General features: G+C 34.4%; 1 protein-coding gene across 1 annotated transcript in view; it reads left to right on the top strand.

The window, feature by feature from the left end:
- Window positions 1-21,332, top strand: part of TBC1D5 (TBC1 domain family member 5) — a 551,029-nt gene that overhangs the window by 146,592 nt on the left and 383,105 nt on the right. The window contains exon 3 of the mRNA XM_023513703.1: window positions 5,856-6,061. The gene's annotated coding sequence lies outside the window, so the exon portion shown is untranslated. The remainder of the gene's footprint in view (window positions 1-5,855; window positions 6,062-21,332) is intronic.

Genomic DNA, 21,332 nt, shown 5'->3' with positions numbered 1-21,332 from the left:
GATCCTTCTAAGGTTCCTTATATCAGAGAACAGAATTGCTGTCCATCTGCATCTTCTTCAAAAATATAACCTTTTACCAGGTTTTGCTGATTGTTATCCCACAAATCTCTTTCTACCTTCTCCATCATCACCACCATTGATATTGTCTAAGCTACTGTCATTTTGCATCTTATTCTTCCCTTTTCATCTTTCTTACTCCTATGTGTGATTCAGCCAAATCTGTTAGTTTTTTTAAAATTTATTTCTTATAGCATAACTGTGTACATTAATGCAATCATGGGGTACAGTGTGCTGTTTTCATATACATTTTGAAATACTCTCACCAAACGGGTTAACATAACCTTCATGTCATTTTCTTAGTTATTGAGTTAAAATGTTCATACTCTGCTTTTAGAAAGATTCACTTGTACCCTTGTAAAATAAACCATAGAGGTGACCCCACCAATCACCCTCCCTCCACTCATCCACCTCCCTGACCTCCCCTCCCACCCCCTTCCCATATTCTAAGGCTATAATTAGGTTATGACATTCCTATAAAAGCTATGAATTAGTTTCAAAGTAGGGCTGTGTACATTGAATACCTTTTATTTCATTCTTGAGATACTTTGCTAAGATGAACATTTTCTAATTCATCCATATAAACATGAAGGAGGTAAAGTCTCCATCTTTAGGGCTGCATAATATTCCATGGTGTATATGTACCACAATTTATTGATCCATTCGTGGGTCGATGGGTATTTGGGCTTCTTCCATGACCTAGCAATTATGAATGGGCTGCAGTAAACATTCTGATAGAAATATCTTCGTTGTAATTCAATTTTTGGTCTTCTGGATATATACCTAATAAAGAAATTGCAGAATCAAATGGCAGGTCTATTTTTAGTTCTCTCAGTGTTCTCCAGATGTCTTTCTAAAAGGAACGAATTCCAAAAGGGAATTTGCATTCCCACCAGCAGTGTAGAAGTGTTCCCTTTTCTCCACATCCACGCCAACATCTCTGGTTTTGGGATTTTGTGATATGGGCTAATCTTACTGGGGTCAGGTGGTACCTCAAAGTAGTTTTGATTTGCATTTCTCTGATGATTAAGGATGGAGAGCACTTTTTCATATATCTGTAGGCTATGCGTGTTATGTTTTCAAAGTAGAGTTGATTGTCATACTTGTTTAAATCTCTTCATTGACTTTCCTGGCCTTTTCAGCCTCATTTTGTTTCATCTGCTTTCCCTCTTCAGCAATAACTGGCTTTTCTACTTGACTTTTCTTCACTTTGTGCTAGTCTCACTCCAGCTTTTAGATCTTTGCACTGGCTGTGCCCCAGACTAGAATACTTCCTATATCTTGAAGATCTCATCTCAATTACTCTTTTTAATACCTTTGTTGATCTCTGGACTAAATCAAGTCTCCTATTATAAAATTTCATGGCTCCTTCTTCCTATCTTTGTAAATAGCATTTATCTCTGTTTGTAAGTAAGTATTTGGATGGTTATTGGCTATCATCTGTTTCTCCAAGTAAAATATAAGTTCCATAAGTGCTGAGGCAATTTCAGTACTTCCAAAGACCTAGAATGGCCCTGACAATAGACAATAAATATTAAATAGCTGATTAAAGTAGGTCATTAAAACATAAAGCAGCTAATTCTAAATTGAATCAAGTATATATGGGATCATAGGTGTTGGCATGCTTGGCATTGTTATTTGGGAATTCTTGAGTTGTAGTATTTGTTTAATCTGATTCTAATTTTCTATTAAAAATAAACAGAAGTAGCATTTTATTTTATTTTTTATTTTGGCTTAATATGAGGGTACATATGATTAGGTTACACTTTTTGCATTTGTAAGGTAAAGTCTGAGTTGTAGTTGAGTCCTTTACCCACAAAGTGTTCTATGTACTCCTGTAAGGTATGTGTCAGGTAGGAACTTACTGAATTCCTTCCCCTCTTGAATTTGTTTTTCTTTCATGTGGACCTCTAGTTGTTGATCTACTAGGTTCAGCTTGGTATTGAGGACATGGGATTTTTGCTTTTCCATTCTCAAGATACTTCACTTAGAGTTATGTTCTTCAAAGCTATCCATGTAAATACAAAAGATTCAAGTCTCTTTTTTATGGCTGAATAGTATTCCATGGTATACATATACCACAGTTTATTAATCCATTCATGGGTTAATGGGTGCTTGGGTTGTTTTTTAATCTTTGCAGTGGTGAATTGAGCTGCTATAAATGTTTGAGTGAAAATGTCCTTATTGTGAAATGATTTTTTTTTTATTCTATGGAGTGTAGAGGAATGAACACCATGCTTACAAGGACAGTTACCGATGGAAAGCCTAGAGATGTTTTGTGACTTAGGGGCAAGCCTCCAAGTAACTCAGTGTTCTGGAATGAGATAAGATTGCTAACTCATTAGTAAGTAGGTGTTAAACGTTGATGCTTGGCGCTTCTTCATGGGTTATGGGGAAAGAACACATGAGGAAAGAGCATGTGGGGAAAAGCACGAGGCAATCCTTATGCATGCAGCCCTCCTGTGTCATTACTTTAACTCTCCACAGCTGTTGTGTATCACCTTAATAGCCATTGCAGAGGGGGCTCGGGGCTCCTATGCCTCTGGTTAGTCCACTTCTTACAAGCTAGCACTTCAATCTGTGTCAAGCCTGGTTCTTTTGTGCGGTGCCGGGAGGCGTAAGTGTTCCCGGCGGGGACAAGGGAGATACCTAGTAATGGGATAGTGGGATCAAATAGGATGTCTGCTTTTAGTTCTTTGAGGATTCTTCACACTTCTTGCCAAAAAGGCTGTACTTGTTTTCTGTTCCACCAGTACTGTCTAAGTGTTCCCTTCTTTGCACACCCATGCCAGCATCTATAACTTTGGGACCTTGTGATGTGGGCTATTCTTACTGGGGTTAGGTGATATCTCAAAGTGGTTTTGACTTCAGGATGATGAGAAGTTTTTTATGTGTTCGCTGGCCACAGGTAACATTTTCAATTTTGAATTACCCACTACAGGTTGAGAGCTTGCCCCAAATGGATTATACTGCATTCCACTGAGTATTAGAATAAAAGTTTGTTCCTTTCCTTGAACCTGCACATATTTGAAGTTTACAGTTCAAAAAGGATATAGCTGGTTACATGTATCTTGATGTTTTATCATGTGGAATGTGTTCATTTATTTTAGTTGGCCATGACAATTTTAAAATTGTACTATTCTTATCAAGACAAGAAAACATAGATATTTTAGTAGGTTTCTCAGCTCTTACCAAAGTTGGAAAGAAATCAAGAAGGTTAAAGTAATATTGAGATTATGCTTTTATATTGTCTATTTTGTATTTGAGCCTTTAGCTAGCAGATTGAAGTGTATTTGTGAAAACTCTTTAAGACTTCAGTATTTTCTTGAAAATTGGCTTAGTACTATTGTTTACATTTTAAAATTAGTGCTTTCAATAGGATTTTGGTTTTCATTTATCCTGAATTCTAACTAAGAGTGCACAATTTAAAAAAAAAAAGAGGCACAGTCAGCAGAAAAAAGAGATGGTCTGAGCATTTGTGCGTTAAATATGCATGTTAATTATGAAAAAAATTACGAAAATATGAAAACAGATGTTACATAAATTATTGCAGTCCCAGGGCAGCAGTAACTTACACACTGACAATAATTTTTGTATGAGCATGTGTATATCTATTTCTAGATTTCTCAATTTTTATGCAATTCCTAGGAGAATAACCAGAAAAAGAACTGGTATATCCTTTCAGTGAGACTGTGGTAAACATTCCTTCTGTATATGGATTGTTGAGGAAGTTCTCTTGTTTCATATAGTCTTGCTGTAGAAATGGTCTTCCGTGTTTCCTAATTCTGCCCATAATGTTTTATTGTTTTGTTTTGTTTCTTGTTTATTTATTTATTTTTTTTAAAGACAGTGTCACCGTGTCACCCTAGGTAGAGTGTTGTGGCATCATAAGAGTTCACAGCAACTTCAGTCTCCTAGGCTCAGGCAGTCTTTTTGCCTCAGCCGCCCCAATAGCTGGGACTACAGGTGCCTGCCACTACTCTTAGCCAGTTTTTCTATATTTACCAGAGACAGGGTCTTGCTCTTTGTCAGCCTGGTCTCAAACTCCTGAGCTTAGGCAGTTCACCTGGCTTGGCCTCCCAGAGTGCTAGGATTACAGGCATGAGGACCACACCTGGCTGTAGTGTTCTTTTTCCCTCCTTTCTTGATTTATCTGATGGTCTGTCAATTTGTTCTTTTATTTGATATATTCTGTCACAACAAGAAGGTTAATTAATGATCCTAGCAGTGTAAGAAATTGAAAACTGCTCTAAAATTAAAAATTGATCTAAAGGGTTTATTTAGAAATAATGCAGATTATAGCTACTCAGGACACTGATTGTAGTGCCATTTTTCCTTTAATTACTGTCACACTTGCTGAAGAAATTGCCATCATTCTCTGCATAGTGGTGATGTAGCAGTATGACAATATATATTATGTTACTTAAATATACATTATATCAAGTACACATGTTTTGGGATACCTGAAAGATATGAGTATCTTTCATATTAAAGAGCAATCCATATGATAAAAATATTTTGTGATTTTACAAAGAAAAGATGAGAGATATATGCTTTGTTTTAGTGGCATAGCAAATTTAGTTTAATAATATAAGAAAAACCAAGGGAATATTTTGCTGTCCAAGGATAGCTGACAATATTTATTTTCCATATCATAATATAATTTAGAAAGGTGTTGTTTCTTAACTTCTCAAATATAATTGAAAGTTGAAATAAGGACATGGTACATCAGAATATAATAAATCATTCTCTTTGCCAAATAAACATACAAACAAATAAAACATGGATTGTATTCAGTAAAATGGATATATCTAAGAGGGTAAAAACAGTTTCTAGAAATCCTTGTTCCAGAAGGGTGACTTTATTATTTGGTTTTAGTAAAATGTAAATCTAAAATGTGTTCGAAGTAATTAATTTCTGTTCAATCTTAGCAGGTTTCAGCTAGATCTGTTATCAGTGCTTTTCAGTTCCATGTTAATTGATTTATGTTTTACATTATATTATAATACCACTACTATCTTTGTGTACATGTGCTGAGCTGCCAGTAAACTCTCACCAGGTTTTTGAACATGAAGAAGTAACAAAGAATGAAATCTAGAGGAGGGTGAAAACATGTTTAGTAACTGTTTTATTAATAAGAAGTTCTTTACTTAAAGTGGACAGCCTACTTAAGAAATTCATTTGTCATTTTTGTAGATTTTATGTAACTATATCATTTATAATCTGTGGTATAGTGTGTTAGTAAAGGTGATAAGATTTTTTCTTTTTATCTAGAAAAAGACTATGGAAATTAATATTACCTCACAAATAATATTCACTTGCCATCACTGATGCATCTGTATTCTAAGTTTACATTTTATCAATGCTTTGGAATCCATTTTCAATGGAATTTTTTTCACATTTGTTTTCAAATGTCAAATTTCCATTTTTTATATTATGTGATTTTTAAATTGTGATATTATCTTTCTATGTGTTAGAATAGTATGCTTGTTATTTTAACACTTATTTCATTGAAAAGTTAAGTGAAGTTGTAACAGGTGATTTTTTTTTATAGTGAGGCTTTATGTATATGTGTGTATATATATAAATGCCATTTATTATTAGTATTATAAAATGTCTCCCTTTCTTCCAGGAGTTAAAATAGGTAAGGAAGTGATTAATGAGTGTGCTAATGTTTGTCCTATAAGCAGCTGTTCTTTTGACATGAATTTTTTTAGCCTTCATTTTGTATTTTTTCTTATGGTGTAGGGTTCCTTCTGAGATAGGAACATTTGAAGCTATTTTATTTATTTTTCTAGGTTAATGCTGTATTTCCACCATCTCAGTTGAGGGAGAACATAGCTGGTCTCTATTTCTTGATTTTTCTTCAATTCTTACTTGTCTACCAAGACTTAATTTGGAGAACTCTGTCATACTGACCCCGGTGTCATCTTTGACCTGTAACAAGAACATGCATTTTCAAGTGTCAACTGGATTTGTGGACCAGTAAAATTCTCCCTGAAAGGTAAGCATATAATCATTCAAAATGGAATACTCTCAATATCTTTACCATAGTAATGCATTCTGGGGTTTTGTACAAAAAAGATACGTGGTATCTCCGCAGTTCTACCAAATTTAGACTGTAGGCTCCTTCCCAGAATAATGTTGTCCCCTCAACAAGGTTACTTGGTTTCCTGGTCTGTTTCTTTCCACCTCCTAAATTCAGTTATCAGTTTTTATTCTTTTAATTTTCTTCATTATTTTTCTTCTCATTTAGCCAAGTTTTTAGGGGGGCTTTAGAAAATGTTTTTCCATAAGCAGACTTTAATACTTTTTATATGTGTAGGCCTTCCCTTTTCTATTTTCACCCCCTTTAGACGTTTAACATTTGTTAAAGGCGCAGGAAATTAGAATTATTGAACTTAGAGTTGAAGGTATCTCAGATAGGTAGCATTCACCTTCCATCACAACTCATACTAAGAATCAAAATTTACATTTATGAACCAGTTCCCACAGGTATAAATGCAGCTGGAACAAAACTTGAAGTGATTCTTACCCTGAGTAATAGGGATATGCTCTATGTTGTATTATATTCTTTGTATATTTCTTTTAATATCTACTAGTATATGTCACCTTTGCAATTTCAGGAACCCTGCGTTAAATTTCTTGTGTGTTTATTCATGACTGATTTGTTGGGAAAGTAAAAGAAATGAGGCAGTTTCTTTTCTGCCTCAGTCAAGTTGCCTCTTCTATCTGCTCTGTGTTTCTCATCGCTCTCCCAAATTCCATGTAAGTTATCTCCTGACTTGGTGAAAGAACTGGATAATTACTGGGAAACACCAGAGCCCTTACTGGATTCCTCTATAGTAAGAATGCAAATTACAGGTAGTGAGATCTCAAATGTTGAAAAGAGAGTAAGTCTTTGGTAGAATCCTGCCTTTCAGTAAGATATATGTTTCATGATTCTCTCCTTGTTTTGTCCTTGTCCATTGTATATGAATCCTGATGTCCTCAAGTCATTCTTGGTTTGAAACATTTTAAAGTCCCGAATACCAGCTGAGAATAGCTTAAATCCTTTCCTGAAGTGGTCTCTTCTAGTACCTATTCTCATTTTATTTGACATGTTTATCCTTGTAATAGGTTGCAGGAATTTTTTTCCTGCTTACAAAAGTAATATTTCTGTTAGAAAGTTTGGTAGTTATAGGAAAGTATAGAGAAGACAAAAGTTATCCCCAATCCTATTCTGCAGAGATGAATATCTTTTGGTCACCTTGAAAGTATTCCTCTTGGCCATCTGGTGACCATAGTGATATTCAGCAATAAGGTATGTAGCACTTTTTCTAGAATAATTTTGCAAACTTAATTATCAGACTTTGTACGATGATGGCTCTGATGGCCATTCCAGAAAAAGAGTTCCAAAATTGCTTTGAAGGGTTGTGTACTAGGTGCTTGTGTTGACGCATAGCTTCCCAAGGGGAGTACCTCGAAAGTGACTATTCAACAATGAGGTATTTAGTGCTTTTTGTAGGATAAGTTTACAAACTTAATTGTTCTACCTCATACTTGTTTGATGTTAGGGCAAATGTCTGGGATGAAGTAATAACTTTGGAAATTCACAGTTGTAGATGGAATTTAAAAGTGTAAGATTGATGCGATGCAGTGAATATGGATAGAGGAGATTTAAAGTCCTAACCTTGGGCATCTTAAGTAAAGGGCTTAGAACAATAAGAAGAAGTGGTAGAGGATGCCAGGGAAAGAAAGCTTTGTGAGGTAACAGGAAAAATTATTTATCTTTCAGAATATCTGAAAATGCTATAAATGTTTCCAGGAAGGAAGAGTAATCATCTGTGAGCAATCTTACTATTGGACGATGTTAGAGATGAATTGTGACTTGACTGTTAGATTTAGCAATAGGAGGTCATGGTGACTTTCAGACGAGCAGCTTCAATAGAAAACAAAAGTGTGATTGGTGTAGGCTCAAGGGAGAGTGAGTGGAAAACTCTGTGTGCCTGCTTAAGAGGGAAGTTAGGGTCAAGAGAGGATTTTCTTAGAGAAATAGTGTACAATAAAGGAGTGTTGCAATAAAGAGAAATAAACTGATGATGCAAGAAAGAGTGGAGAATTGTCAAAGTATTATTCACAAGTAGAGAATTTCTTTAAATAGGAGCATGGGTGGTTCATTTCTTTTATTTATTTATTTTTTGAGACAAGGTCTTACTCTGATGCCTGGGCTAGAGTGGAGTGACAGCATCATAGCTCACTGCAGCCTCAAACTCCTTGGCTCAGTCTTTCCTCCTGCCTCATCATCTGATAGCTGGGAATATAGGCATGTGCTACTACTCCTGGTTAATTTTGTGTGTGTGTGTTTTGTAGAGAGGAGATCTCACTCTTACTCATACTGGGTTTATTCTTAATAATTGGAAGGAAGGCATGATGTATGATCACAACTTAATACTGCCACTAGAATATGTGACATACACAAAGCATCTTGATTAGCTGCCTCTCACTTCTTTAGGCCTGTCTTATATAATTCTTATTCCATTATGGTTTTGTCATATACTTAGTGAATGAGAATGTATGTATGGTGGTTTCCAGTTGAGGAATTTTGTGATTTAAAAAAATGTTTGTTAATGGAATGAAAACATAGAATAGGCATTTATGAATGATATCCCTCTTGATGTTTTGTAAAATTTTCATGTTTATAAATATTTCTATAAAATGTTCTAGAGAAACACTGGGTCACATTAAGATTAGAAGCAGGGCTATCAACTCCTGTCTTATGTCAACCTTACGGAGCTTATGCTTCAAACTCACTTATGAGAAAGATGATAAAAGTACTTCATGTCCCTGATTGCTTAAATACGGGTGAAACTGCAATTGTCAAACTCTACAAATGCCAAGGGTCCATTGTGTTTGTTATGATTCCTATTTGTCCCTATTACTGCAGCCCCAGAGCGCAGTTGATAAACATGAGATACAATAATGGCACCAGAATTCTAGTCTTTACCAGTTGGTATAATGTCATCTCTGGTCTCTCTCATGTGTTTCTGAGTTATAACATTATCCTTCCTACCCATTTTTGCTCAACCTCCCAGCTCTCTGTAGTGATACATACAGTAGTCACACTCTTTCTGTGGGTTCCTTTTCTCGATTTTAACTATCTGTGGCTTTACTTACCCATGCTCCAGTCTGAAAATAGAGTGGGATGTCTTTGGGGGGTGGGAGGGAAGGGAAAGGACTACATTCATATAAATTTTGATTATAGCATATAGTTATAATTGTTCTATTTTATTATTAGTTACTATTAACTTCTTACTGTGCCTAATTTATAAATTAAATTTCAGCATGTATATATGTATAGGGAAAAATAGATTTCAGGCATCCACTGGAAGTCTGGGATAATAGGGGATTATCCACCCGTGGATAATAGGGGATTACTGTATAACTGTATAAATGTTATATTACTGTATAACTTCTCCTCTGGCTGTAAATACTGCTCATGTGACGTGATTCAGGTTTCATTTTCATGGTGTCCTAATACCGTAGTGCTTAAGTTAGAAAGGTAATAGGTAGTATAGGAGCAGTTATAAGGCAAAAAACCTGAGCACCTTTGTGCTTACTATTCCCTGTAGCACCTCTAGTGGTTTGCTACAACCCCCCCCCCCCAATCCCTCCTGAAATCTGGTACAATTTTCTGAATTGCTGATCTGGAAGAAATTTGGAGTAATATCTCCTATACATGAATATGTTCACTTGTCCACTTATCGCATACTTTGTAAGGGTTAGGGTTAGAATTCTGAGAGTCAGTATATACTAATACCTAGTATACTTGTACTTTGTACTCTTTCTTTGGTAGCACCTGCTGTTATGGAAGTAATAATTAAAAATAATATGTCTCATGCTTCTAATTATGTTATTTTAGTTCTATGTAAATGCAGGTCCTAATGTAAATGCATTGCCCTAAAAGAAGCAAGAATAAGAGTCTCTCATTTTCTTTTGGAATGCACCTATATTGTTTCATGATGTGGTGTGTGAAACATGGTCATTGTAGAGAGGCTGCCCAGCACTTTATGGACTAACTCTGAAAAAGTTGTCAGACAGGGGATTTTCCTTTGCACAGGTGAATAGTTTATGTGTTAACAGCCATATAGTCAGTGCCTTGCTAAATACTTATTATTAACATCTTATAATTTGTCTTCCTCTTTGGGCTTTACATATGCATTTCTCTAGTAGGTTGCCAATTTGTCATCTGGGGGCCTCGTTTCTGTGTTTAGGTTATTGACCTAAACCATTTGCAGTGAGTTCTCCTTTTTATAAGCATGAATTTGTTTGCAAAAATCTAAGTGCAAGAATCTCAGCTGTCTTATTCTCATATACTCACGTTCCCTTGCAAATTAAAATTTATATTCATCTGCAAACCTCTAATCCTATCCTAATAATTTTTCTAAGTTAAACAAGACAAATTGTTATCTCTGTGGGGTTTTGTACTAGTGGTGTATTTTTGATAACACACATATTCTTCTGAAATGATTTTAATTGAATTGAATAATCTTAAGTGGAGAGGATGTTTGGGAATGTAGGGAAAAAAATAAAAGGACATTTGTTCGTTTGTAGACTCTAATCAACTTTGAGAGCATAATTAACCTGAATTCATCTTTACATTTAATTAACAATTCTTTATTGACTGTTTATTGTATGGCAGGTACTGAGGTAACTGAAGAATTATTTCTTGCAAGTTATTTGTTTTTCTTTTTTCTTTCTTTTTTTTTTTTTGGCCAAATTTATTGTGAATGTCCTTTGGTTTTCACTATATGTGTGAATATCTGACCCATTTAATTTGTAATGATTTGACAATAATGCCACTATACACTTATTATTGAAACAGAATAAAGTTTTAGTTACTAAAAATACATGCCCAGATTTTATAAATGTAAAAATAATTTTACTTCAACTTAAGACGTATCTTATTCAGTATACTAGTGAACATTGGCTGAAGATATTTTGAAAGCCTGGATTACTTGGAATATATTTGAAACCTCTGCTCTTGCGTACTTCTGTTCAAATTGTTACATATGTTTCTGGATCATTTATAGTACCAGCTTAGAAGTTTGGAGTTTTACATATTCAGTAAAAAGACTCATATTTATGTTAGTGCTGTTGGAACTAAATAGTTTGACCCACATAATTGCCATTCAGTAATAAAACTGTCTAGAGTAAAACTTACTGGAATAAGTTGCCATTTCCTATATGAAATAGCCATTTAAAGTTTTTTGTGTGATAGTCTGTATTTTAATTGTTGTAAATAGAAGAATTAAAGTATGTATGTAGGTAAGGGAGTTTATCAGCTCAAGTTCAGGAGTATGTTTGACATTAATAAAACAAGGATTTTTTTAAGTTTTAAAAATATATGTTTATTATTACTTTTGTGAAATACATGTGCTTTTATTAAGGGAATTGTGTAGCAGTAGGGTTCTAAAACCTTGACATTATTTTAATCTGATAACAAATGGGTTTAAGTTCATGTTCTTTCAGTTGTTGGCAACAAATCTAAGCCTGCATTTTTTGGATTTATGAGGATAAGTCCTGCTTTGGCAATCTTGTAGATCCTCAAGAGAATAGTTAAACAGTGATTAATCATTGTTTCTTCACTGAGTGTGCAGAAAAGAATGGAAAAGCTGCATTTCACACTTCTGAAGCAATTAATCCCCATGATCTTAGCCAGGTTTGTCTTGTAGATAAGTCGGATACAAAACGGTACCTAATTTATCAATGTATGCATGCCATAAAGTATAAAACACACAATTTATTTCATATCATTTATAGTCAAATGTAAAAAAAGAGTGACTTTGCCATATCCAAGAGTGTTTCCTACATTACCTTCATATAAACTAAGTACCAGAGATTACAATGGGATTCCTGTTTATTGTGCACATCTGGTGCAGTCACTATGCATTTTCTCATTCACTTGCTGGCATTTTTAGTGATTGTGGCATAAATCACCTTGCTAATCAGAAACATAAGTGACGGGAAGTCATCTCCTTTTTTTGAACAATGGGAAAAAACATATGGCTTATTCGACAGTACTTGGCTGTTATACTATTTATGTGGCATTATATTTTGTATTTAGAATTTCATATTAATTGCAATGGTTTGGTTGAAGGCATTGCACACTCAGGGTTTATGGTCAAAGTATTTGTTTCAGACCACTTTCATAGCATGTAAAAATGATAAAATTACATGATTTTAATTAAAAAAAATTTTAAATAAAAACTACCTTGGGAAGACTTTTTATGATAATGATGAAGAAGATAAATGCATTTAAAAGAGCTTGTATGGATGTTTACCTAGATGCACAGATACAGTAATTATAAGTTACATATTAGCTTTTAATTATACCTATTTCAAAGCACTGCACTGATCAGAGGAAAGGTTGCTGTCCTTAAAATATAGGTTGACAGAAGTTTGATTTTCTAGAAATGTAATTATTTCAAGATGAGTTGAATTTTTGGTTATTTTGTTATTTATTTGTGGGGGGGGGGCACTTCTGCAGGGAAACTACAAGTAAAAGATGAAGTAAAGCTTTGTAAAGCTTAAGAAATGTATATCCGCAGACTTTAAACACTGCCCTCAGCCAATTTATAGCTATTTGTTGCAGAATGGTTAATGTGTATTTGGGGTTACTTCCCAATAATCACTTAATTCTCAAAAGGATATGAATTCAATAGCCTTTTATCTTTACTACTTCATTTTTTTGTACTGTTGGGTGGCAAGAAAAGATTTCTTTTAAATGAAGGGCTCAACTACAACTTGAACTGTACCTTAGAAATGAAATGTAGAGTATAGCCTATACATTTGTACCCTCATATTAATCTGAAATTTTAAAAAATGTAAATTTCAAATGAAAATTAATTTTTTCCAGAGAAATGTCTTTCATAGTTTTTTTTTCTGTATTATATATATTATATATATATAAATTAGTGAGGCCAGATTTTTAGCAAATATATCAGATCTTATTTATTAAAATGTATGGTATTCCCTTTAAAATACTACCTTTGGGAAGATGTACTCATAATCCATCAATCGCTGCAATACTACTTTTAGAATTTTCTTCATCAGAATTGATGTATAACTGCTCAAAATGGATATTTTAAAGGGAGATAAGGTTCGTTTTTGTATATATTTGCTAGTATTTTTGTTTAAAAAATCAATCAATCGTAATAGGTTTCATTGAAGCCTGTGTACACCTTGTAGATAATTGGACACTGTGAATAAAAATACAGTTTTGAAAACTGCCTAGATTTTAAAGTAATGGCCATATTTATCCATTTTGCTTTAGAAATCTTTTACATTGTCTCAAGGACCACCTGCAGTAAGAGCCTACACATCCAATAAATGCAACATAAAAAGAGGGTATTTTTTTTTTTCTGTTGTCATTGTTTGTTTTAAAAATGCCACCATCTAGATTCTCTGTTAAGGTATAGTGTGCTTTTTTTTTAAAAAAAAAAATTATAACTGCATTGAGACTTTTTTTCTAGATTAAAATTATTCAGTGCTTAAAATTGACTGAAATCCCAATATACTGCTTCACTTTGGCTATTCTTCTGACTCTTACATCTCCCCCTACTCCTGTTACTTTCTAAAAGATTAAGATGTTTAAAAAAATATAATAAAGACTGAAGTGTAGTTCTTGTAGAGATCAATTTGAAAGTAATACAATTTTAAACCCATATGTGTTTTCTTTTTCTTTGTCAAAATGTAAAAATTATTGGAGGATAGGTTGCCAAAATCCAAGAAATAGCTTAAGGGATGGCCCAAAGTATCAAAATAAAGAAGAAAAAGTGAATAGTCCTATTCTTAGTAGCTGAACAATTTGGAATTTGTTAGTAATGGAACTTTGAGGAAAAATATATTAGCCTAACATATTTGCATATTCATCATGCTTACAAAGCCAGGAATTTAATTTCTATTTGTGCACCAATTTTTTATTGAAATTTAACTATCAATGATATTGATAGTCATTGTACACTTTATTTAAAATTGGCTTATATTTTCAGAGAATTTGCCTTATTCTTTTTTCTCTATTCTTTTTTCTCAGTTCATTTTTTTGTCTTATTTACAGTGATAGCTTCTTGGTACATAGTTTGGTACCCTTCAAGGTAGATTCTGAACTGAGTACAGAACTTAGAAGAAAACTTACTGTCCTTTCCTTTTGTTCTTTTTTTTTTTTTTTAAACTGAATGGTAACTATGTACATTAATGCACTTCTGGTACAGTGTGGGGTTTTCACACACAATCCGAAACACTTCCATCAAACTGGTTAACATAGCCTTCATGTCATTTTCTTAGCTATTGTTTTAAAACGTTCACATTCTACTCTTAGAAAGATTCACTTATACCCTTGTAAGATAAACCTCAGAAGTGATCCCTCCAATCCCCTTCCCTCCACCTATTCCCCCCACCTTTCTCCTCCCCCCCCCCCCCCGTATTCTTAGCCTGTTATTAGGTTATAGCTTTCATATAAAAGGTATAAATTAATTTCATAATAGGGGTGTGTACATTGGATACTTTTTCTTCCATTCTTGTGATACTTTGCTGAGAAGAACATTTTCCGGCTTCGTCCATATTTTCCTTTTGTTCTTATGGCATAAAGAATGAATCCTCCCATTATATGAATAGCCTTCCTTATATATTGCAGCCAGGCAGATAGATTATTGACTGCTGTTCTTCTTTCTAACCATCCCTTTCTCTCCTTGTGTTTATGTAGAAGTGGCTTTGGAATGTTGACAGACATGGTATGTCTAGCAGTGGATACCCAGAGTAACTTCCGGTGCTTGATGTGCTGTGGGATAGGTGGTATAATTCTGATGGCTAACTGCAATGAAATGCAGATAAATCTGCTAACTTGTGGGGCGGAGCCTATGGCTCAGAGCAGTAGGGTGCTGGTCCTATATGTTGGAGGTGGTGGGTTCAAACCTGGCCCCAGCCAAAAACTGCATTAAAAAAATAAATAAATAAAACTGTTAATTTGTGAAATATTTCCAGGAAGAGAAGGCTTTTATTTGTGAATTTGAAAGCTACTTTGTGTGGCATATGTAATTCAGAAATTTTAATGTGAAACTTTTATAGAATATATTAAGTATGAGAAACATGGAGCAAGAAAGGGTATAACCTATTAAGACATTTCTATTTTTAAGGTGCAATGTTTAAGACTTTTTCTGAGTAGCATGTTTCCATGTGGTTCTCACTTGATTTTACTGTAGGGGTTTCTGCCCTATCTGACATATGAAGACCAGTAGCATTGGCCTGCCAGTTGTATTTCATATGTAGGAACAAAAGTGAGTTTTTTTAAAGAAGAATAAAGAGCCAGACCTGGTGATATGGTCTCAGTTGTTAGTGAGCAACATTTCTAAATTTAATCTGGGGGTCTATTTTATTTTCTGGTCCACATCTCATAGGCCTATGTTAGAGACACGTGGAGGAAGAAAGATGGGTAGGCCATAGACAAAAAGTAGAACAGGATAATCAGAAAAAGTACTGTAAGATGCTGAGGAATATGCAGCATGGCCATTGCATACCCTGAGATACTAGGAGAAAAGCACTCTCTCTTCTTTGCCACAGTCTACTGTGCTGACAGTGTTAGAAACGTGGGTGGCACCATGTTCATAGCTATGCTGTTAGATAAGGCATTATTTAGAGCAGAGGGAAAGTAGAGCTCAGTGGGAGTGGGAGCATGCTGAAGTAGTACAGTGTTCCCCCATTGGTGACATTACTGACACATAATCAATAGTACAAGCAGAGAGAGAACAGATTCATGGCAGGGAGGATGGATGAAGCCCACCCAATTAATTCGGAGTCAGTGGAAGCAGCACAATTTGAGAATGCCACACAGAGAGGTACAAAGAGGGGTGGCGTGATAGATAGCCAAGGTAGTTGAGCGTTAGCTGATTGGTCTTATTATAAACACAAGTGGGATACTTTAGGATTATTCCCAGAAATATTCTGGAGGACAGCTTATAGAGGCCTTTCATCCGGCACTGGGGGTGAAGGTGAAAATCAGCAAGTATGAGTTACATTTATTTTTAAAATAATTGACACATTTATTGAGATGCTAAAGGTTTCACTTTTCTTTTTTCCCCTTTTCACTTCTTTTTCTAAAACACTTTTTATTTCTTTCCCTGCTATGGCAGACAACTGTTCTAGGTGCTGGATCAACAAAGTTAAGACATAATTCTTTTCTTTAGGAGATTGCAATTTATAGGGAAGAGACTGGCAGTTGCAAAATTAACATCCAGTGTAATGGTTCATTCATGGGAGACTGTGGACCTCAGAAGAAGCATTGTTAACCCAGCTTTAGAGGAGGGCATGGAGGATGGTTCCAAGAAGGCTTCCCTGAGAAGGTACAGGCAGAGCCTGTGTGAACAATGTTGAAAAATAGTACCTGAAGTGGTCCAGCAAGACTACAAACACAAAGTGTATTGAGACTATAGAATAAAAGATCTCCAAATTTTTAAACGACTTTATGATTATACTAAAAATAGTTCTGTTCTGTTTTGTTTTTTCCTAGAAGGAAAAAAAAAGAGAGGGGAAGACTGACTGGATAGAAAGAGTCTCAAATGGTCATGCTAGGCATTGTGATCTATGAAGGAATGTAAGCTAAGGAGAGGTGTGTTCAGATCTGAATGTTAGAAAGAACATTTATATGACATTTAGCAACTAGAATTAGAAAGAGTACTTGAATACATGGGTACTTTTTAGGAGATTGTACCTAAATTAAGTTAGGATCAGAAGTAAGGTAGGTCAAAGGACTAAAATAGAGGGTAGAATTCACCGGGTCTGGAAGTTGATTATGTGAGAAGGTCAGAAGGAAATACAGGCGTTTGGCTTATTGGCTGGTTTGTTGGTGATGCCATTCCTTAGATGAAGAATGCAAAAGGAGCCATATCAAGGGTAAGAGGATGACCTCTCTTTGGACATCTTACTGGTTAAAGATATTTAGGAGACATGTTGAACTCTTAGCTAGAGAAAGAGTCAAACATTTGGAAGCATTAAATATATGCTGGCATGGACTTATTTGACAGTTATTTGCTGATCCAGTATTGTGTTAGGCATTGGTGGAACAAAAATATTTAAGTATATTTGACAGGTGTATATAAGACCACCCAAGTATTACAGGTAGAGAGATAAGGTGAGTATCTTGGACAAGTTGACTACTATCAAGCTGAGTTTTAAGGGAAACTGAATGTTGGTGTGACTGAAGACAAAGCCAGAGATAATGACAGCAGTGTGGGGTGTATAGAGTGGTCAGAAATGAAGTGCTAAAAGTCGACATCTCTTGTGTCTTGGTAAGTCCTTTGGAGTGGTGTGGTGAGAAGCTTAAGTCGGCCCAGTTGGGCAGTTGATACATAAATGGGAGGTGAAGCTATAGACTAACAGTAAAAGGTACTATACCACTGTTACCTGTAAAGAGCTGTTAGAGAGTGATACAAAAGGAAGTTTGTTTTGTTCTTAATTTAAGAGAGATTTCTAAATATTCACATGTTGATGAAAAAGGGCCGGTAGGGAGAGGAAAACTTAGATGATATGGAAGAGAAGTTAAAATGTTAAGATAGCTAAATTTGGAGCAATGCATATGAAAGATGGAAAAGATTTGGACCATGACTAGTAGAGGGATTATGTAGGAAAAGGCTTAATCTCTCTCTCTTTTTTAACTTAGATTGCTAGAAATATGGAAAGGGTAAATATGACGTGACAGTTTAGGTCCTTCAGTAGGCCAATGCCAAAATAGAGTTAGAGGTTTAAGAGATTTAATGGGCAAAGTCACAGGAAGTTATGGGAAAGAAGGAGGAAGCAGGGAAAGCCTTCAGAGTGTAAGGCAGGTCTGGCACCTGTGAGAAGATAGGAGGAGGGGAGAAGAACTGGAGAGGATGAGCCTCAGATTATAATGCAGTTTTGGAAAAGTCTTAGCCAAGACAGTGGTGAGGGGGTGTGGGGTGGGCAGAGCAAATTTTGCCCATTAAAGATGCCCTCTTTTGGCAGGTGTAGTTTTCCTCCAGCATCCCAATTATTGGCTAGGAACAGTCTAGGGAGAGGATGGCCTTGCCATGTACACTGCAGTGGATCCTGATAACTGGAAATTGTCAGTTTACTGTAACTGCTCACAGAAGTTTCTCTGTGTGGCAGTTTCTATGTGCGTGGCTGCACCATGGTTGCAGTGTTTCAGTTGGATGAAAGGGTCAAAGATGGAAGGAATGCCTATTGGTCAGTTATTTCCTATGCTTCACCAAGTAGGGTACACAGTCAGAGAAGGTGACTGAGATTGTGAGTATTAGAAGGTTTTTATTTTTTGCAAGTTTTTAAATGAAGTACAGCTGGTAGTCATGGAGAAAGAGACGACAGTGTACTGGTAAGTAAGATGTTACTTGGGTCTAAAATTGATGGGAAAGGAAGCAAACTAAAAGGAGAGAATATGGGATTGAATTTAAATGAAGTCAAAGAATTAGCTATTTCAATAAATTAGAAAATACTTGTACTAAAAGTTCAGGAGTAAAAGAACTTAAGGAATTACGATGATAAAGTGGTATATTAGTTTAAAACTAATAGTTGAGCTCCAGGAAATGCTCATATTTTGAAATCACTTCATATGAATTGAAAATAAAATCTTAGCAGCATAAAAGGAAAATTATATGTATGCATCATAGAATCACAGTCATAAATACTGTGAAAAAGTGTGCAGGTATGGTAGTTACTTAGTTTTTATAGTATAACTTTTCTGTAAAGTAATGTTTCAGAGGCACTTGTATACCAAGTTTCTTAATTGACTAAATCTATTCACTTATCTGGGAGTGTAGTTTTGATTTTTTGTAAGAACTTTTTTTTATGGATTATTATTTTCAGATTCTCTAATAGCCTAAGAAAATATCTCAGCTTTTTTATTTCTCAAAAGAGAAAGAGAATCAACTGAGTTTCGTTCACGCAAAGGTTCTGTTTTTTGCCTCTTCTAATGGTTACCTGACAGAAAAGTTAGAGAAATTAAAAAAATATATATTGAAAGCCCGTGGAGCCAAACATTTCTTTAAGTGATTAAGGTAAGATAACAATAGCAAATACATGAATGCACATTTTTGAAATCTCTCTCTTTGCAGAAGGGAATCTGCATTTACAATAAATAACTTAAAGAATCAAGAAAAATCATAAATATGGGTTGATGGAAGGATGGACAGATGGATGACATGATAAAACTATATACTAAAATGTAATTAAAGAGTCTAGATAAGAGAGATGAGAATTCTTTCGCCTTTTCTATATATTTGAAAATATTTATGATAAATATTGAAAAAGTAGCATCATAGCATCTGCAGCTTTGAAATGCATCCAAAAAATGATGGTCTGGTACACAGCTAAGTGATAAAACAAGTATAGTAAAATATCAGTTGTAGAATTTAGGTTGTAATTGTATGTGTGTTAACTGTAACATTCTTCTAAATTTTCTGAAAGTTTGATATTTTTCAGAATAAAATCTTGGTGACAATACAATATCTGGAGTTAGAGATCTGAATTCTAGTTGGGTAACTTTAGCCAAGTTACTTAGTCTGTGAACTACAGTTTTCTCATCTGTGAAGTGGAGATAACACGATTAGTTTGTTAATTGTTTTGAGCATTAGAAGAACAATATTTGTAAAGCTGGCAAAAGATGGACATAATACTTCTGATAATACTGAAACTATGAACTTTCAAATTTAGGGATTGTATCTTGCTTCTTGTTTAATATTTTGAGAATTTCTGGATATGTGGGCCAATTAACTCTTTGGGTGGAGTTAGGGGTGGATGAGGTGAGATCAAGGCCCCCAGGCTTAGTCCCAAAGCATCAGAGTTTAAATCTAAAAGTGAGGACCATCCTCATACCAAAGATGTAAGCTCTGATTTTCCAGTATGTATCAAAAACTCTTTTAATGTGTCTTTTAAAATATTTTCATTTTATAAAGTGCTTTAAATTCTCCATGGTGTATCTGTCTTAATTGGTAGTATGATATGAATATATGTGAACCATACATCAGTATGAGGTTCTTTCGTATGGGCTCTATAAAATACATAGTAAATCAAAATCATATTTATTACTACAAATATCATTTATAAATTATATTTATAACATTTACTGTGTAATATTCAATAGTATCTTTTCCACCAATGGCATTCCTTTTTTTTCCCCTAACAGAAATCAGTCATTTTTTTTGTTAAAAAATAAACTTGATTTTTGGTATGAGCTTCAGCCTGAAATGCATTTGTAAAGTATGGTCCTCTTGTTTTTTATTTGCTCTGTTTCATATGCAGGGTGGATAAAAATTACTGAACTTTTTATATTCATGTAAATTTATTTAAAATTAAATTTACATTTACTACCATATGCCTCAAGGGCTAAACATAATATAGACTATTATAATCATTTATATAAATTGGTTTTAAAAACCGGTTCAATATGTTGAATCAATATGTCATGAATTTCATATCTATATAGTTGTCATCCTAGTAAATTCCATGACATGTACTTTTACAGCATACAGATTTTAAATAAAATTGAATAGACTTTTCTAGCCTGCATTATGGAAGAGCTTCTGTTATCTCCAGTTGACTGATTTAATATCAGAAAGAACCATGATGTTTAAATGTGAAACAGCCAGATTTTGCATATCCATTAAATCTTTGAGGACCGAGTTTTTATATTTCAGTAATATTTGCTGATTGTTCTCTTTTTGTTAATTCTTATATGATGTAGAATAACATTGTATAACTAATCAAAGTGTTGTTCAAATAGTACCCTTATTCTCCTTTTGTGGGCATGTACTACTCTGTGGCTACAAGTCTTTACGAGCCTTTAGGGTAATGACAAGGCATCTCTAAACATATATACTTGTGTATTTTGTCAATTAGTAAGGAATAAAAGCATATCTACTCATGACTATTCAGGGCATGTCTGTATTTTTTGATATTAAAATTTATCTTCATACTCAGATAATTGGGGAGCATTAATATACTGTCAAATGTTCTGTAGTGACTTGAGTAAAAATTTAAGCTTTAGTAAAATTTGGGCAATTTTAAGATAGAACAGAAAAAAGAAAATATTGGGAAACAAAACCAGGCAATAATGTTATCCTTGAGCAAAATCCTAGAACAAGAGTGATGAAATATAAAATATAAAAATATTTCTTATTATTGAAACAAAACAGAAAGTTCCTTTTTATTTTTAAATGAGGATATATTTGTGATTTAAATTTTAATTTATTTAAATTCTGGTAAAAAAT

This window comes from Otolemur garnettii, unplaced genomic scaffold (assembly GCF_000181295.1).
Source record: "Otolemur garnettii isolate 467f Iridium unplaced genomic scaffold, OtoGar3 scaffold00002, whole genome shotgun sequence".
Taxonomy (NCBI): Eukaryota; Metazoa; Chordata; class Mammalia; order Primates; family Galagidae; genus Otolemur; species Otolemur garnettii.
The sequence above is the reverse complement of the archived record's forward strand: the minus strand, read 5'-3'. Positions and strand labels throughout refer to the sequence as shown.